This window comes from Balaenoptera ricei, chromosome 7 (genome assembly GCF_028023285.1).
Source record: "Balaenoptera ricei isolate mBalRic1 chromosome 7, mBalRic1.hap2, whole genome shotgun sequence".
In the NCBI taxonomy this organism is placed as follows: Eukaryota; Metazoa; Chordata; class Mammalia; order Artiodactyla; family Balaenopteridae; genus Balaenoptera; species Balaenoptera ricei.
Window position 1 is genome coordinate 49063539 of NC_082645.1, and position 17617 is coordinate 49081155.

At 34.0% G+C, this 17617-nt stretch overlaps 1 protein-coding gene across 16 annotated transcripts in view; it reads right to left on the reverse strand.

Moving 5' to 3' along the window:
• Nucleotides 1-17617, reverse strand: part of BAZ2B (bromodomain adjacent to zinc finger domain 2B) — a 379971-nt gene that overhangs the window by 187472 nt on the left and 174882 nt on the right. For 15 of the 16 annotated variants that reach the window (XM_059927946.1, XM_059927937.1, XM_059927948.1 and 12 more), the window contains exon 3: nucleotides 14959-15001. The gene's annotated coding sequence lies outside the window, so the exon portion shown is untranslated. Of the gene's footprint in view, nucleotides 1-14958; nucleotides 15002-16235; nucleotides 16273-17617 lie in introns of those variants that run through there. The other variant, XM_059927936.1, reaches the window with a different exon arrangement.

Here is a 17617-nt window from a genome sequence, read left to right on the forward strand (position 1 = left end):
GTCTGACACATGCTACAATATGGTTGAACCTTGAGACGTTATAAATACTAAGTGAAATAAGCCAGTTACAAAACAAAAAATATTTTATAAACCCACTAATATGAGGTACTTAGAGTAATCAAATTCATAGAAACAGCAGGTAGAGTGGTGGTTGCCAAGGGCTAGAGGGAGGGAATATGGGGATTGTTTAATGTGTATAGAGTTTCAGTTCTGCAAAATGAAAAAGTTCTGGAGATTGGTTTCAAAACAGTGTGAATATACTTAACACTATTGAACTGTACAATCAGAAATGGTTAAGATGGTAAATTCTATGTTATGCATTTTTATCACAGTAAAAAAAAGAAAAGACCCTCAGGTGCTTATTCAGAGGTGCCTGGCTTAGAAGTTGATAAGGTATGTCTTATATAATTAAAAATAAATTAAAATTGTGTCCCTTGCACGGGTTTGATCACTGGTCCGGGAAGACCCCACATGCCGCGGAGAAACTAAGCCCATGCACCCCAGCTACTGAGCCTGCGCTCTAGAGACCATGAGCCACAACTACTGAGCCCACATGTCACAACTACTGAAGCCCGCACGCTTAGAGCCCGTGCTCCGCAACAAGAGAAGCCATCGCAATGAGAAGCCCACGCACTGCAACGAAGAGTAGCGCCTACTTGTCATAACTAGAGAAAGCCCGTGCACAGCAACGAAGACCCAACGCAGCCATAAATAAATAAATAAATAAATAAATAAATTTATTAATAAAATAAAATAGTGCATTTTCTACCCTTGCAAAGTAGAAAAAAATTGTCTTTATATATTAAAAAATTATCAAAGATTAAATTCAAATGATATTATATTTATTGATGTACTGATTGAACATATAGCATTTTTACTGAAAATCAACTTATTATATGTTATACAAAAACTGATTAGAGATTATATTTCCTAAAGAGATTCATAAGATTATACATTATTATATAAAAGGTTTAAGAGATTTAAAAAATATTAAAAATGATGTAAGCAAATAAATTATAAACAGCAGCTAAAGGAAATAATAAAAGATAATCACGGTTCTCCATCCTAGAGAGGAGCACAGTGATATTTTATTCAATTTGGGAGTGTAAGAAAAGGCTTGAGAAGGCAAATAAGTTTTAAGAATAAATAGATAGTTCAATACAAGAAAATCCATCAGTGTAACATACCACACCAGAACGAAGGGGGAAAAAAATCACATGAGTATCTCAACCAACACAGATAAAATGTTTGACAAAATCCACCAATTTTTCATGATTAAAAAAACACTCAGAAAACTAGTAATATAGGGGAACATTCTCAACATAAGAAGGGCATTCTGGAAAACCCACAGCTAACATCATAGTAAATGGTGAAAGACCAAAAGCTTTCCTCCTAAGATCAGGAAGAAGAAAAGAATGCCTGCTTTCACCACTGAAAGATCTAAGCTCCCAGTTGAGGACCTCAGAAGATGCCATCACCAGCTCAGAAATAAATCAATTCTCTTTTTACAATGACACACCCCCTTCAAAAAAACAAACAAAACAAAACAAAAACAAAAAGGAAACTTGCTATGAAGCTTTCCTTCAAAACTTTTAACATTTTATCTTCTTCCTACTGCAGGTACACTTACAAAAATGGAAGATAAAGGGTGAGAGAAAGCAGAAGGGGAAAAGGGCAGCAGTAATAAAGAGCACCATAACGATTTTTCACCCTCCACTTAGAAGAGAAATTTGACTTTCTAGTGTATAAGTTAAATACCACTTATTTATTTTGCTATATAGCTGGAAATCATAAACCCTTTGTAAAGATTTTTTTGCACCGTAAGCATCCCTGTTCAAATACTGATACCTGGCTCCTAGTATGCTTCAAAAAGCAGGATGAGGGCTTCCCTGGTGATGCAGTGGTTGGGAATCCACCCGCCAATGCAGGGGATACGGTTTGATCCCTGGTCTGGGAGGATCCCACATGCCTCGGAGCAACTGGGGCCGTGTGCCACGGCTGCTGAGCCTGCGCTCTGGAGCCCGCGAGCCACAGCTACCGAGGCCCGCGCACCTGGAGCCCGTGCTCCGCAGCAGGAGAGGCCACCAAAATGAGAAGCCCAAGAGCAGCAATGAAGACCCAATGCAGCCAAAAATAAATAAATAAATAAATAAATAAACTTATTAAAAAAAAAAAAAAGCAGGATGAAAACCTTTGTAGAATGAGTATTTTTTACAGAGTGAGTATTTTTGATGAGGCCTTTCCCACCCCCAGGGATCACACCATCCTTTCTATATTCAAAAAATATTATACATATACCTCTATTGTGACATCTACCACATATGTAATGACTGGTTTGTTGTGTCAGTTTCTCCACTAGACTGTAAGCTCTCAAAGAAGAGAAGAGGGACAGTATATTTTCCATGTTTATAAACTTCCTAAGTAATTCAAAAGGAATAATGAATATCCATGAATTTCCCGTTAAGATTATAGAAACTTCTTAACTACAATAGTAATGGTATTTAATTTAGGAATAAGATGGTAGAATGTCTCCAAAAATATAAATTCATACAAAACATAAAGAATTTATAATAATGCTTTAATGTCACCAATGTAATTGACAATCCTCCTTAAAGCTTCCAATAGGAAGCTGAATGTAGTACATTTTCAAATTAAACAAGGGATGACGGGAAATAAAATCAACCATTAGAAAGTGGCTTCTCTTCACATTAGAAAGAGTTCTAACTAGTTTCAATGCCATCTGTCTACCTCAATTCCCCAAGCTCACAGAGTCCTAGCTCCATTGGCACTGTGATTCCCAGTTCCTCAGATCCTCACATGGCTGGCTCCTTCTGGTGATTCATTTCTCAACACAAGCATTGCCTCCTCACGGAGGTCTTCCCAAACTTTTATATGTATTTTGCCCTTCATTCTACCCTGACCCCCATGTACGCGATCACATTTTCCTTACTTTTCCCCCTCCTTTGGAGCTCTTATCAATATTTGAAAATATTTTATTTCTTTACTTCTGTTCTCCTACTAGAAAGTAAACTTAATAGCAGAAGGAACTTTGTCTTATTGGTCATAGCATCCCCAACCGGTAGATGGTGGAATATGTCAGTGCAAATGTTTGTTGAATGAATGAACAAATGAATGAGTGACTGACTGAATGTGAAGCACATAATATATTGATTGACCGAATGAAAGACTCACAATCCCTACCTAGGGAATATTCTATTAGATAGAATATTTGAGAACAAGCAACTTTCCATTTGACAGCATACATCATGTCTCTTTCCTCACTGAGTATCAATACTATAACTAAGGTATACAAAAATAAAGATAATAAGAGAGAGAAAGGCAGTATATGAATTGTTTGAAGAATGTGTCTTAGAAAATCACCTCAGGGCACATACCGGCTGATTCTAGAATTCTTTTCTCCCATAATTCTGCTTCTGTCATTCAATCAGCTAACTAATATTTATTGAGCATTATGTACTTTATTTCTAAGTATATATACTCAGGTCTCTTGAACACAAATTAGTTTTATATCCTTTGAATAAATTATAGTAGAAACATTATTATCTTTAGTTAGAGAAATAAGAACCTGAATCCCAGTTACGACCATAACTAATTATGTCAACTTGGAGCAGTTACTTAACATCAATAAGTCTAAGATAAAATTATACTTGGAAACTGTCTGGCACATAATTAGCTTTCATTATTAATTCTCCCTTAGAGGACAGGAATTGAAAGGTGAAAGAAATCATAAGAACAGATCAAATATATGTTTGTTCTAATGGTCACCGTTGAACACTGTGTGGGTTCACCTGTTTACTGAGAAGCAACAGGTCACAAACAGAGCTAACAAAATTGATATAACCATGACTGCATTTGGAAAGGGTAAAATCACATCCCTCAAACACAGTAGGCATTTAGTTATCATCTGCTGAAGTAATAAAGTAAAGAACAATTTCAGGTCACAGAATTTCAAGCTTATAATTTCTTAAATATTTCTTAAATTTGGTAGTCAAACATTTCTCATTGATTTTAAGGTAAAGGAAAAAAATCCTTACGTTATTCTATTATGTTCTATATCTCTGGTTGTTAATTTCAAACCATAATCTTTGCTCTCTGTACTCTAGTTACGCTGAGTAACTTCTTTCCTTTGAAGTACTATGTTCTTTACCCATTTACCTATGTGGTTACCTTTACTGGAGTTCTTTATTTCTTCATATGGCTTTTAGTTACTGTCTAGTGTCCTTTCATTTCAGCCTGAAGAACTACCTTTTTCATTTCTTGTAGGGGAGGTTTACTAGCAACAAATTCCCTGTCTTAAATATGTTTAAAATTGCTAAAAGAAACCATGGACAAAGAACAAAAGGAAACACAGAAAACGATGTATGAACAAAATGAGAATCTACACATCCAGCAAGCTCAATATACTCCATGTAGGAGAAACTCATAGAGAATCATGCCAAGATACATTATAGTCAACCTGTTGAAAGACAAAGATAGAATCTTGAAAGCAGCAAGAGAGAAGCAACTTGTCATGTACAAGAAATCCTCAATAAAATTAACAGCCAATTTTTTATCAGAAAGCATGGAGGCCAGAGGCAGTGGGATGACATATTTAAAGTGCTAAAAGAAAAACAACTGTTAACCAAGGATTCTATATCTGGCAAAACTATACTTTGGAAAAGAATGAGAAATTAAGACATTCCCAGATAAACAAAATTAATGAGATAAATATTAATAGCACCTGGCACCATTGCAATAAAGAGAAGCAGTGTAGCATAGTAAAGACACAGGCTCCATGTCAAACTGTCTGGATTTGAACCCTGAACTTCACTGATTAATAACCACGTGACCCTGGGCAACTTGCTTAACCTCTCTATAACTCAGTTTTCTCAAAAGTAAAATGAGGATACCTCCCTCATGAAGCTAGGAAGATGAAATATGTTAAAACAATAAACTCATAAAAGGGTGCCTAGTACATAATTAAGTACTTAAATGTTGGCTATCATCACCTCCACCACCACCATCATCACCATCATCACTTTTATAGAGGTTCTAGAAATGTTAGTTTTTACTCCCCTGAACCTCCCATATCTCTGTGAAACAAACACTGAATATTGAGAAAGTATGACACAATAGTGATCTTTTTTTGTAGGAGAATTATGGTTAGTAAAATCATGAAATTATATTTTATTTGTAATAATGACATCAGGCTAAATGTTTTGTCACCCCCTTTAGCAAACTCTCTTTCATCAGAGGTGCCAAGTAAAAAGAAAATAAGTGATTGGTGAATGCACTTTTATTCCTCAAGCTCAACCTTTGACAAAAATGCTTATGCTTCTTGGCACAGACTTGTGCTACATGAACAAACAGCCCAATACTACTATCATACCTAAGATAATTTCTAACAACAATACTTTAATATTAAGTATTTAGTGTACACATTTCTTTGTCTTATAATATTTTAAAAGCGATTGTTTGAATCTGGACTCAAATATGATCCATACGTTAGAACTGGCTGATATTTATTTCTCTCTAGTCCCTTTTAATCTGTAACTGCTCCTACCATATCCCCATGCCAGGCTTTTTTTCCATTAATATTTTCAGTTGAAGAAAAGAGATCTTCTGTCTTTTAGAGTTTCCCAGTCTGGACTTTCCTGACTTTATGCCCCTGGTGTCATTTAATATATCCCTCTACCCTTACTATTTCTTGTAAATTAGGCTCAATCATATTCAATTTTTTTCCTTTTTTAAGCTGGATAGACAGCTTCATGGGTACTTTCGTTAGCAAATTCATGTTTTCTTACATAAAATATGAATGATAAAGTTATTAGGGAGATTGAGTTACCACAGATCAAATGCTTAGATTAGTACCTGGCACAGAGCAAGCACTCCATAAACAGTAGCTCTTATTACTACACTGCATGTAGAGAATCAACAGAATTTGATATCAGATTAGATGAGAGTTTTTGAAGAAGTTAACTAACATTTCTAGCTTGAATGGCTGAGTAGATGTTGATATCACTGATCAATACAGGCAATACATAAAGAGGGAAAGGTTTCTGGGAAATTGGAAGAGAATGAGTTCAACTTTTAGACATCCTGAATTAGTGCCTGTGGGATGGCCAGGTACCAATGTCACATACAGAGCTGGAAATAGGGGGTCTAAAATTTAAAAGAGAGGTCTGTGGGCAGGAAATAAAGATCAAATGTTGACAGGAAAGGGAGCTCAGTGAAGGTCACAGTTGTCATAAAAGATTACAAGACCACTTGAAGAATGAATTGGCATTGGAGAAAGAAAGGTAACAGCACTTCAAGAAAAGGAAATGATGTTCGGGAAAAGACGTGTAGACAAAATCATTGCTACACGTTGTGGCTATAAGACTGTTCTGACTAGCAAACAAACTGTGTTGGAAAAATAGATGGAAATGAAGTTACATGGATAGAACAAGGCTAACTCTGAATGGCTTTGACATTTAGGGATTTAGGTAATTTAAAAATTAGGTAATTCAATTTTTTTAAAAAAATAATTTTATGAAAGTTTAGTTTATTTATTTATTTGTTTATGGCTGCATTGGGTCTTCATTGCTGTGTGCAGGCTTTCTCTAGTTGCGGCGAGCAGGGGCTACTCTTCTCATTGCAGTGGCTTCTCTTGTTGCAGAGCACAGGCTCTAGGCACGCGGGCTTCAGTAGTTGTGGCATGCAGGATCAGTAGTTGTGGCTCAAGGGCTCTAGAGCGCAGGCTCAGTAGTTGTGGCGCATGGGCTTAGTTACTCCATGGCATGTGGGATCTTCCCGGACCAGGGCTCGAACCTGTGTCCCCTGCATTGGCAGGCATATTCTTAAAAGACACGCCACCAGGGAAGTCCCGGTAATTCAATTTAAATAAGAAATAGGAATACCCTGAAGAATTTAGCAAGACAACTGAACTCTATATTGTGTCAATGTTATACAAAAATCTACCATAACAGATCGGAAAAGTAGAAAATGTAGTTGCCATATTATTCTAGAAGATTTAAATTTATGCCGGTTTTACTTCTGGCCAAGCTAAAGGGAACACTCCCTAGGCACTGTGGCTTCAGGCCAATACCCAAAAGGAGGGAGATGGTGTCTGTAGTACCTTCCCATATCCCTCTCCATTCCCTTCTCTTTTCTCTCCTCTTCCCTGGGAAACCGATGCTCTCAAGCTGCCCTAACTATATAAAACTACGTTTTTGCAATCATGCACTGTCATGCTCCCTGAAGCACTCTTGTTACATCTCCACCTTCAGTTCTAGCCTGCCATGAAACCTTCATTCTCCCACTGGCACCCTACAGATCCTTTGATTATCTAATTAAAGTAATTCATACAACACTGTAAGTGACCAAAATCCTACAGGACATTTAATTTAAAAATAGGAATCTGTTAACTTATATGAATTTCAAATTGTTAAAATGTATATTGCCTATATTGTTTTCTATATATTTATCCATTCTAGTTCAACTGAACAGATTATCAACACTAAGAGGCACACTTGCATAGGCCAGTTTTTGCATAAATATCTGCTGTGCTACTACTGGGGATAAGGCATTGTAATAGACTCTAAGGGGACTGCAAGAATTAATAAAACATAATCTATGGCTTTACTAGACTGTAAGGACTTTACAATCTAATAGTTGAAACAGCCAAACACACAACTCATCTCATACGGCAGATAAAGGCTCTATAAGAATGTCTCTGAAACTTAGGTTATGTATAAATCCTCATAAAAGGAGAAAAAAAATGTATTGTGGACACGTGTTGACACATTAATTAAATTATTATGTTACTGAAATACCTAGAAAAGTAAAACTATGGATAAGGATAAACTCTTCTTCTTGCTTCCAGATCTTATTCAAAAATAGTATCGAAACAAATTTACAAAGTGTGCATATAAAAGCTACAAAACTAATTTCTGATTGTTATCAATATGATTTTCTAATTGTTATTGGATTTCTAACTGTTATCAATATGATGTTTTTGCTAAAGTGAAATCATTGTACTCAACATGAATATGGTACTCACTGCTATTTCCTCATTATTTTCCAGTTACCTTTGAGTTTGGCATGTGTATCCTATGGTCTAGCGTTCGCTGAACAATTTAATATTCCACCATTTCTTTCTACTCAAACTACTACAAAGCTACAATTTAGTTCACTCTGATGTCACCTGGCCTTCACTTGGTACAAATGAACCGTTTGTACATATCAAATCTATTTTTGTTCTTTTCTTATTAAACTGACATAATTAAATACAATCATAGCCCTGAAAGTCGATGGCAGTGACTGTTTATAAGGTAAGCATCCCAGATGATCCAAGAATATTTCTTTTACATTAATGTTGAACTTTGTAAGTTCTTATGGCAAACTCTCTCTCTCCCCCACAGAGAATATATCTACATACTCAGGAGGTCCAAGGACTCCACTGTTGAAGAACAATGCTGTGATAGAAATAACAAATACCAGACAGGCAGAAATGATGGGGAGAGTAATTCCAACTGCAGAGGTTTCATGCAAGAGGCAACATTTGAGGGGAGCTGTGATATTTGAGTTTAGTGCCAAGTGTGTATGATCGACACTGCAAATATGAAACAAACTAGAGTAAAAAAAAGATACACAGGAATATTCATTAGGAAAGGCAATAAAGAGACAATAATTATGAATTTTATGAACAAAAGTTGAGGACTTTTTCCTGAGAAGAAAGAGAATCAGATAATAAAATTGCAAGTATTATAAAAATAAATGGCATACTTTGCACATGGAAAAGTTTACACATAGTATCTTATATTATGATGGAAATGTACCTATTGATATAATGTTTTTAAAATATTTTTAAATATACTCACATAAGGAGAGCATCAGGAATATTTGTATTAGTTAGATTTTTTTAAACATCTATGACATGCTAATTTTAGGTACCCTTTTGATGCAATACAATAAGAATTTTTCCATTTATATCAAAATATTTTCTCCTCCACAGTTTATCATTTGTGTATTTATAGAAAAAGAATGAAAGAGTCAAATAACATAATCCCATAACTCAGTCTATAACACCCTCTTCTCATCTCTAAAACAGTTTCTGTAGACTATACTTGTATTTTATCTACTCCTTGACTAACATTTCAATGAATGTACATCTCACAGCAGATGTGTGCATTAGTGTTCTAGAAAGTGTGAGAGGAAAAGAATAATGTATTAACCAGATTAACTTTCAAGTCACTTTAATTCATAAAACACTGACCTAGTGGTCTAGGTGCTAGACTCTTTGCTGACTACAATTTAAAAACACCAAACCAAATTAGAAAATTAGTTTTTCTTTTATATTCTCTCATGCCTCTATAATTATTTCTAAGATATATTAAGGTTACTGTATTTTATATTTTTAGGCAGATTTATTAAATAGTAGCTCATTTAGAGTTTTCAGATAAGAACTAATCTTTAAACCAAATAAGTGTGTAACATTGTATACTTTTACTTGTTCAAAGAAGTTCAGTTGGGTCTCTGCAGCAGGGTGTCATTTCCATCTATAGGTACTCATACTAAGAACACCATGCATGCTTTTACCTGAATTAATGTTAAAACAGTGCAACTTTTTGGTGAGGTGCAATAGGAGATGGAGGTTTCTTTTCTCCAAATACACACTTAGGAATAGCAATGGAAAGTTGATTTGTATGAAGTAATTTAAGTGGCTGCTATACACTAACTTTGAAGATACTCTTCACAATTCAGACTCTAGAAAAACAAAATTTTTACTAGTTTATAACTTTGATATTAGATTTTTAAAATTTAATATTTTAGATGTAGTCATTGGCATAAAGTATGGAAATTCTTATATAGACTTTTACTTCTGGTTTGATCACTGTTATTATATTTTACCAAAGATATTTTAAATTTGACTATAACTCTGTTTTTGGTATTAGAAAAGTAGAAAAATAAAGATCAGACAACACATAGCAGACTTGTTCTTAAACGGTTGATTTTTGTACTTTCCAAATAACGACTTAACTAACACACTGGGAAAGACACTTGACTCTTCTGAGTCTCAGTTTAGCCATCTGTAAAATGTAATAATATGTCCTCTAAAATTGTTAAAGGCTCAAATAGAAATCACCTAGTATCTTAATCCTTGAATAAATAAATAATAGTTTTGTTCTTCCTTCCTAAATGCGTGTATAAAAATATATTTATTTTAAAAATATTTAATGGAAAAACCATAAGTAATATTAAAATTATTAACATTAAAAGAAACTTCGTTAGGTACTTAGCACTTACCAAACTTCTTGGTTTGTAAATTCCTATAAGATCTGACCTTTAGGCTCATTTACTTCCTCAAATTTTACATTTCAACAATATTGAACTAAAATAGTTGCATGTCCCTGAACATACGTTCTTTCCAATCTATGTGCCTATTTTCTTTCTGGATTCTCTTCTAACTCATATCTCAAAAATCTAGCCTAAATGTCTCCCCTCTCTTTAAAGATTTCCCTAGTCTCCTCTCCTAGACAGAGTGAGTGAATCATTCCCTTTTGTATTCTCCTCCTAAAATTGAAGCCATCAAAAAAGTGACAACAGAGTCCAAGAAAAATAAATGAAATGTAAACAAATCAAAGACATTTAAACAATGGCATAAACTTTGTAAAATTATCTTGATGTAATCAGGATTAATTTTGGCCACCAGTGACAGAAAGCCAAAACTCAAGTGTCTTACAAGACAGAAGTTTATCTCAGTCAAGTCAAAGATGTAGACAGGTCAGTGCAGGCAGGGTGACATCCTGAAGTTATCAGGGACTTTCCATCTTATTGCTTTGCCCGTTCTTAGCTTGTGGTTTCCACTCATTGTCCAATTATCATGCCCACATCTCAGGAAGCATGGAGGAAGGGGGAAAAATAGGGTGTGCCCCCCTTCCTTTAACAATACTTTCTGCAAGGTGCACACAGTACTACTGCTTATGTATCTCTAGCCAAAACTTAGTCACATGACCACATTTAGCTGTAAGAGAGACTGAAAGTGATATTTTTATTCCAGGTAAGTGATAGGCTGGGAACAAAACTAGTAGACGGAGAAAATTGATATTAGGGTACAAGAATCAGTCATTGCCATGCTTGTTTATATCTTATCTGTGGTAGGTACCTAGCTGACATTTAAAATTTACTGTCTAACACCAATATTTCTAATAGTGTGTACACTGTAAAATTATATAGTAATTTCTTCCAAATTTGGATTTTTAAGTTAAATATTTCTATTGGTAGAGATAAATCTCTATGAAATTTAAATAATATTCACAATAAAATTACCAAAGGAAAAAAAGAAATTTTAATAAAAACAGGAAAAGCCATTTTATTTTAAAAGTTGCTTTGTAACAAGTTACTAAATATGAAGCAAAATGTTAAATAAGAATATTTAAAATAAAATATAGCCACTGTATTAATAAAATTACATATAAACAAAACCGCACGTAAGCAAAATTGCATGAATACTCTCAGAGAAGATAGAGGATTTGGGGAGATTTGAGAAGAAAAAAGTCTATGAGTTATTTTATTATACTTCCTACAAATGCCATTCAGAGATTTTTAATCAATTAAGAGGTGATCACGAGACAGAAGTAAAAATTATAATAGAATAAAGCAAAACCAGGTTTGGATCAAGATCGCACACTATGTGACTTTGGGCAAGTAACTTTACAGATAGATGATGATGACTATGACAAGGGGTCAACAGAATTCACCATGTCAGCCTCTGTGCTGCGCTTTTATTATAAGCATTTTTTCATTTAATATTCACAACACTCCTGAAGTATAAACATTACTCTGCTTTAGAGAGAAAAAAACTGGATCTTAGACTATGTAAACTGACTCAAGATCAAAACAGCTATATAAATATTACAGTACAAACTTAAAGGTTTTTCTGACCCAGTTCCTCTTCTTAACCATTATGCATGTTACTTCCCTTCAAATTCTCTGGATGTTGGTTTTCTCATCTGTTATATAAGGGGAATGTAGCACAACCTAAACTTTTCTAAAGTTCATTCTGGCCTTTTAAGATATTGGTATTCTAGTGAGGTCTGACTCTCTCCACCCCCAAAAAAGCACACTGTATCAATAGATCTAATCAGCCTCCTTGCTGGAACTTATGTAAGTCAACAAAGTTATCATTACTATGTGTAATGTAGAAAGTAAAAATCCATACATTAAAACGTACAGATGAAAGGATCACAATGTGTAAGTTAAGGTAAATCTGGATATATCCCTGATCTTTATAGTTGATGCCCTACCCCTCTCATATCAATAAAGGAGTAAACCATAACGTTAAACAAGTAAGAGCGAAGAAAGGTAACTAATGTTTATAAAAATCCTTTTAAATATATGCATAAATCATTTTCTGCAGATACTGAGGCACAAAGAGGCTGACTTGCTAAAGGTCATATACACAGTATACAGCGGCATCAGTACTTGAACTCACTCTGGTTCTAAAACCTATGCTCTTTCCTAACTACCCTGCTTCCTATGGTTCAATTTTGGATATGCATGTATTAATATCCTTGTTTCAATTTTAATATAAGAAAACTAAAGATACTAATTAATTTAGTTCTTTCTGGGGTATTTACGATTACTAGCAAACATTTGCAAAATACTCATTTGCTGAGTACAATTTGAAAATACATATTAAAATATGCAGAGTACAAAGGAATATATGTTATCAGTTACATAAGAGTAATAAAAATTAAGCATTACCAAACTACTAAGGAGGGAGAATCACTTTCAATTAGGATGATTAGAGAAGGCCTCAAAGAGATGATTACATATATACAGGGCATTAGAAGGGAGGTTTGATTTCATCAGGAGAAATAAAAGCCTGAAAAGGAAAAAGAATATTCTAGGAAAAGGGAATGACATGAATATACGTATGGAGACAAAATGTATACTCAAGGTGGAGTATGTAGTTCACGTTGTATAGAATGTAGGATTCTTCTTCTTGAATAATAGGATATTTGTCTGGGAAATATGTTAGAGCCAAACTGAGGAGGGGTCTTGAATACCAAGTTAGAAAGTCTGAATTTGGTCTTATAAGAAATGGAAAGTCACTAAACATCTTCAGGTAGAGAAATAAAAGAATCAGAGCAACGCTTTAATAAAGTTCAACTGAGGATCACATATAGGCTTCAATAGAATTGATGATGGCCAGGAAGAAAAGAGATCATTTAGAAGATTGTGACACTTCACAGCAATGTAACATAAGGAGTAAAAACAGATATTCTCCTGAGTTCTGAAAATTTCTGAAGAAATAAAATATATAAGGTGTATATTATATATGAATACTCCAGCTCCAGCTCTGAAACAATCTATAATAGCCCCTTCCTAACCACAGCATTCTACTCTTTTAGTTCTTTATCATCTCATTTCACCAGATTATCTACCTGTGACTAGTCCTTTCTCCATTTTCTCTGAATATATCAGCCCTTCCCTGGCCTCATTTTATTCCAGTCCCATGGTCAACACTTGAACTACTCTCTCAATACCCTCAGCCTGAATCAATGATGAAATCTACCCTCTTCTTGACTCAAGGGGCTAGAGAAAGCCTCACAACCCAGACATTATTACACAGGGTTTCTATTATCAGTCACTTATGAAACTCTCAAATGAATACTTCTTAATTTTCAACTTATTTAACATTTGGTAATATTGAACACCACTTCTCTTCCTGAAATTCTTGAATTCAGAACAGTTGCAATAAGTGTTCTCTTAATATTACCCTAAAAATGTACTGAGAGTTAGCATTTTTTAATTTAAAAAAAACACCTTTTTCATCCAATGCTAATTTTAACTTCCTTGATTACAAAACATTAGATGCAAAACAGAAGGTTACTACAGAAATATGTTAATATTTTGTTGTAAACCATTCAGTTAGGGCAATAAAGTTCTGATTAAGAAAAAACAAACAAGCAAAGAGCAACAAATCAGAGATAGCTAAAATGCTCCCTTAGGAAAATGAACATGCCATAAACATCTGTAGACTCAATGATGATGATAAAGCCTTTAAAAATAAAATAAAAGTTGTTTCTGGCCTCTCTGAAAAATGTTAAATTTAACAAATGTACCAGTTTTCCAAAAAAATGTTAAAACATTAAGATTTTATATACACAGAATAACATTTCTGATAATTACTGCTTCTAATGAACAATTAAAACGGGATTTAAGAAGCAGAATAACTGAGTAAATAATTTACTCAATTTTTTTCCTCTGTTATTTAAAAGGAGTTTTCAAAAATGCTGTAAAATTTCATTACTGCAATTCAGATTTTAATAGTTAGAGTTTTCTAATAATGTAGATCAAGGCCTTGGATAAAGTTTTTCTCTAAGTAACATACTTCCTTATACACAGTAGAAATTAACACTTTAAATAAAATTAAAGCGGAAAAGTTCAGTTTCTTAAGAGAACTATCCTTTTTAACAACTCTCCATATTTGGAAGACTGTTTATAAATCATTTAAATATCAATGAAAAATTTAATCAAGAAGTCTAAGAATGCTTTCAATGCTGTTTTCACAGTCTTTCCTTAATATGCGATTACAGTCCCAAGTAATTTTATTTTTGTAATTTTTTTCCTAATGTGAAGTCACCTTAAATGTTTCATGTCATATTTTAATAAAAACAAAAACTAAAAAAGATGATGTTCAGATTATGATTCACACTGAAATATGTTAGTATAATTAGGCATATAATTTCAGTTATAAATTAAGTGTAATTTTCATTTAAAATGTTTTAAAATCATTTAAAGAAGTATTTAAATAACTAGAGTGTGAGATGCGAATCATTAAATGTAAACATTCATTTGGCTCTTGAAAGAAAGAATAACAATTTAAAATCATAAATATTTTCTAACTTAATTCTCATTCTCAGAGAAAACAAAACATCCTTAAAAGCTTAATTATCATTTTAGTCTTACTGTGATCAATGTGGTCAATCTTGTGACATCACTGTTGAGAAATCTGCAATAAGAAAACAGAAATAGCATTCAGCTGAATCATACTTGAGTAAGTAATTTCAGAGACTAAAAAGTTTGTTTAGAATATTTGTCTTTCTTGATGCCATAAGTCATATTTAAATTAATCTAAAATTGTCAGGAAAAGTACAATTGGCATGACACAAATAAGCATAAAACACCTGGAGTTTATTTATAAGTCATTATTTATTATAGTATGGTAAATTATGTTTTGTTATAATCAACAACACCCCAGGGTTAACATAATATAACATATTAGTAAATAAACTATAGGTCATTTGGGTTAGTTTTATTTGTTTTCAAATATTTACCGAGAGGAGAATCACAGTGTCTTAAATATACTACAAAACAAAAGACAGCCAGGTATTGTTTACCTTTTTCTCTATGATTAGAGTAGCAGTGCAGTCTATGGCCAGAACATGATCTACTTGTTATCAATTAATAGGAGAAATTGCTTCGTGCTAATCCTTATGAACAGTGTCAAAACTATTAAAGATTGAAAATATCATTGGAAAGGAACTATACACTATAAACCCAGGGGAAGTTATAAGTTAAACTATTTCCTAAACTATATATGGGTTAGAGTTCTTATTCCTGTCAAATCTAAGCTTTTAGAAACTTCTTAATTAACAAGGTATGATTTAATTTAAGGTGAACTTTTAAATGTTTAGTGTTAAAAAGTAATACAATGTTAATGGTGTTTTAAGATTCATAATTAGCTTTCATGTGTTATTTCATCAGATCCTCATAACAATTCCTTCAAAGAAGTGGGAAAGAGGTATTTCTCATTATATACTCAGGAAAATAGATATTGGAGAGGATACATGACTTGTCCAAGCACACAGAACTGAGTTTTCCTTGGTTCCTTTTTTATCTCACACCTCCCATCCAATCTATCCTGCCAACCATTCTTCCTCATTCTATCCTTAATTCAAAACACTTATTACTGCTTTTTACCTCACTAGTTCAAGATATTGCTCTCCAATATTACTATTATAGTCTCCCTACTTCTATTCTTAACTTAGCAACAAATAAATCAGCTCACAACACTCCCTTACTCAAAACTGTCCAAAGGCTTTTCCATCACTTAGGATAAAATCCATAATGCCTACCATGGCCTATTAGTCCCTCTGTCACGTGGTCTCCTGACTACATCTCCTGTCACTCTCTCTCTACTATGTTCCAGTCACAATGACCTTTTTGATACTCCCCAAACATACCAAACTTGTCCCTCTTCAGGGCCTTGACATTTGCTGTCCTCTCAGCCTGCAGCAACTGTTCCCCATATCTTTGCAGGACTGGCTTTCTCATTTCATTCAGGTCTGATAACAAATGCCACCTCCTCAGAGAAGCCTTCTCTTCTCACCAGAGACTGTTTTCAGCTGTAAGCTGCATGAGAGAAGATCACTGGAGCACTAGTATAACAGCTGGAACCCAACAACTACTCAAGAAAGAGCTGCTGAATGAATGAGTGAACAATTACTTACTGATTTCCTACTGCATCCAGCACTATGCCCAGAGGGATATATAAATAAAAATGCTTACAATTTCTATTTAAGGAAAATATGCCATAACAACTGTGTATACATTTAAAAAAGTCACTGCAGGGAGATTTTGGGAAGCTCAAGAAAAAAAAAAAAAAAGGCAAAGCGGGGTTGGCGTGAAAGTGGGTGTAGTGAGTTAACAGGTGTGATACAATGAGGGTCTGGATAGTGAAGATGAGTACAGAGAGAATGGGAAACCCAAGATACATCTTACATGGAGAAACAAGAGGACTTCATGCTAAATTAAGTACAGGGATGAGGACAGCAGAAAAACATTACCAGGGACACAATGAAAGAAACCTGTAGTGGTAGGGTGAAGCGACTTTTATTTTGGACAGTAAGTAAGCCCAGTGTTACCACAGGCTATTCAAATGGAGACGCTTCTCAACAATGGGTAGATATTGCGATTTAGAATAGTCCAAGGTTTAAAAATCAGTCATATAAAAAGTACAATTCAAGCCAAGAGAGTGGATGAGTTTACCAAGGGAATGAATATAAAGAAAAGACAAGACTGTCCAACAGAATTTGGGGGATACCTATAAATAAGGCTCATGGGAAGCAAGAGAGGTGACACTGTGTGGTGTTTTGTTATGTTTTAAGTCCAACAAATAGAGAAATGGAAAACACACTGAAGGCAAAAGAGGAACGATTTCTAAGGAGGAGAACGTGTTAGCTTTAAATGATGCATGGAGGGATAGAATATAAGACCGGAAACTTATTCTCTCCAAATTATCTACGTTCCCACCATATCAAATCAGATCAGAAAAAGGCTACATAGATGGAACGCATTACTCTCTGTATCCAAAGACCTGCCTTCAGTGAACTCCTTCCTAGCATTATGCTTTCAACTTCAATCAATACAAAAAAAAACAGGCTTGTGATGGTAAAGAGTCAATAAAAAGGCTTGTGAAAGAACCAAATATACTTTCTATAAAACTCTGTAATTAAGAAAGCTATTAAATATTCTTAAATAGTTACATTCAAATAATATAAATAACTGAATAAAAAGATAAATGTTCCATTTTATTGTTTATTTTCTTGGACAAAAACAAGATAAT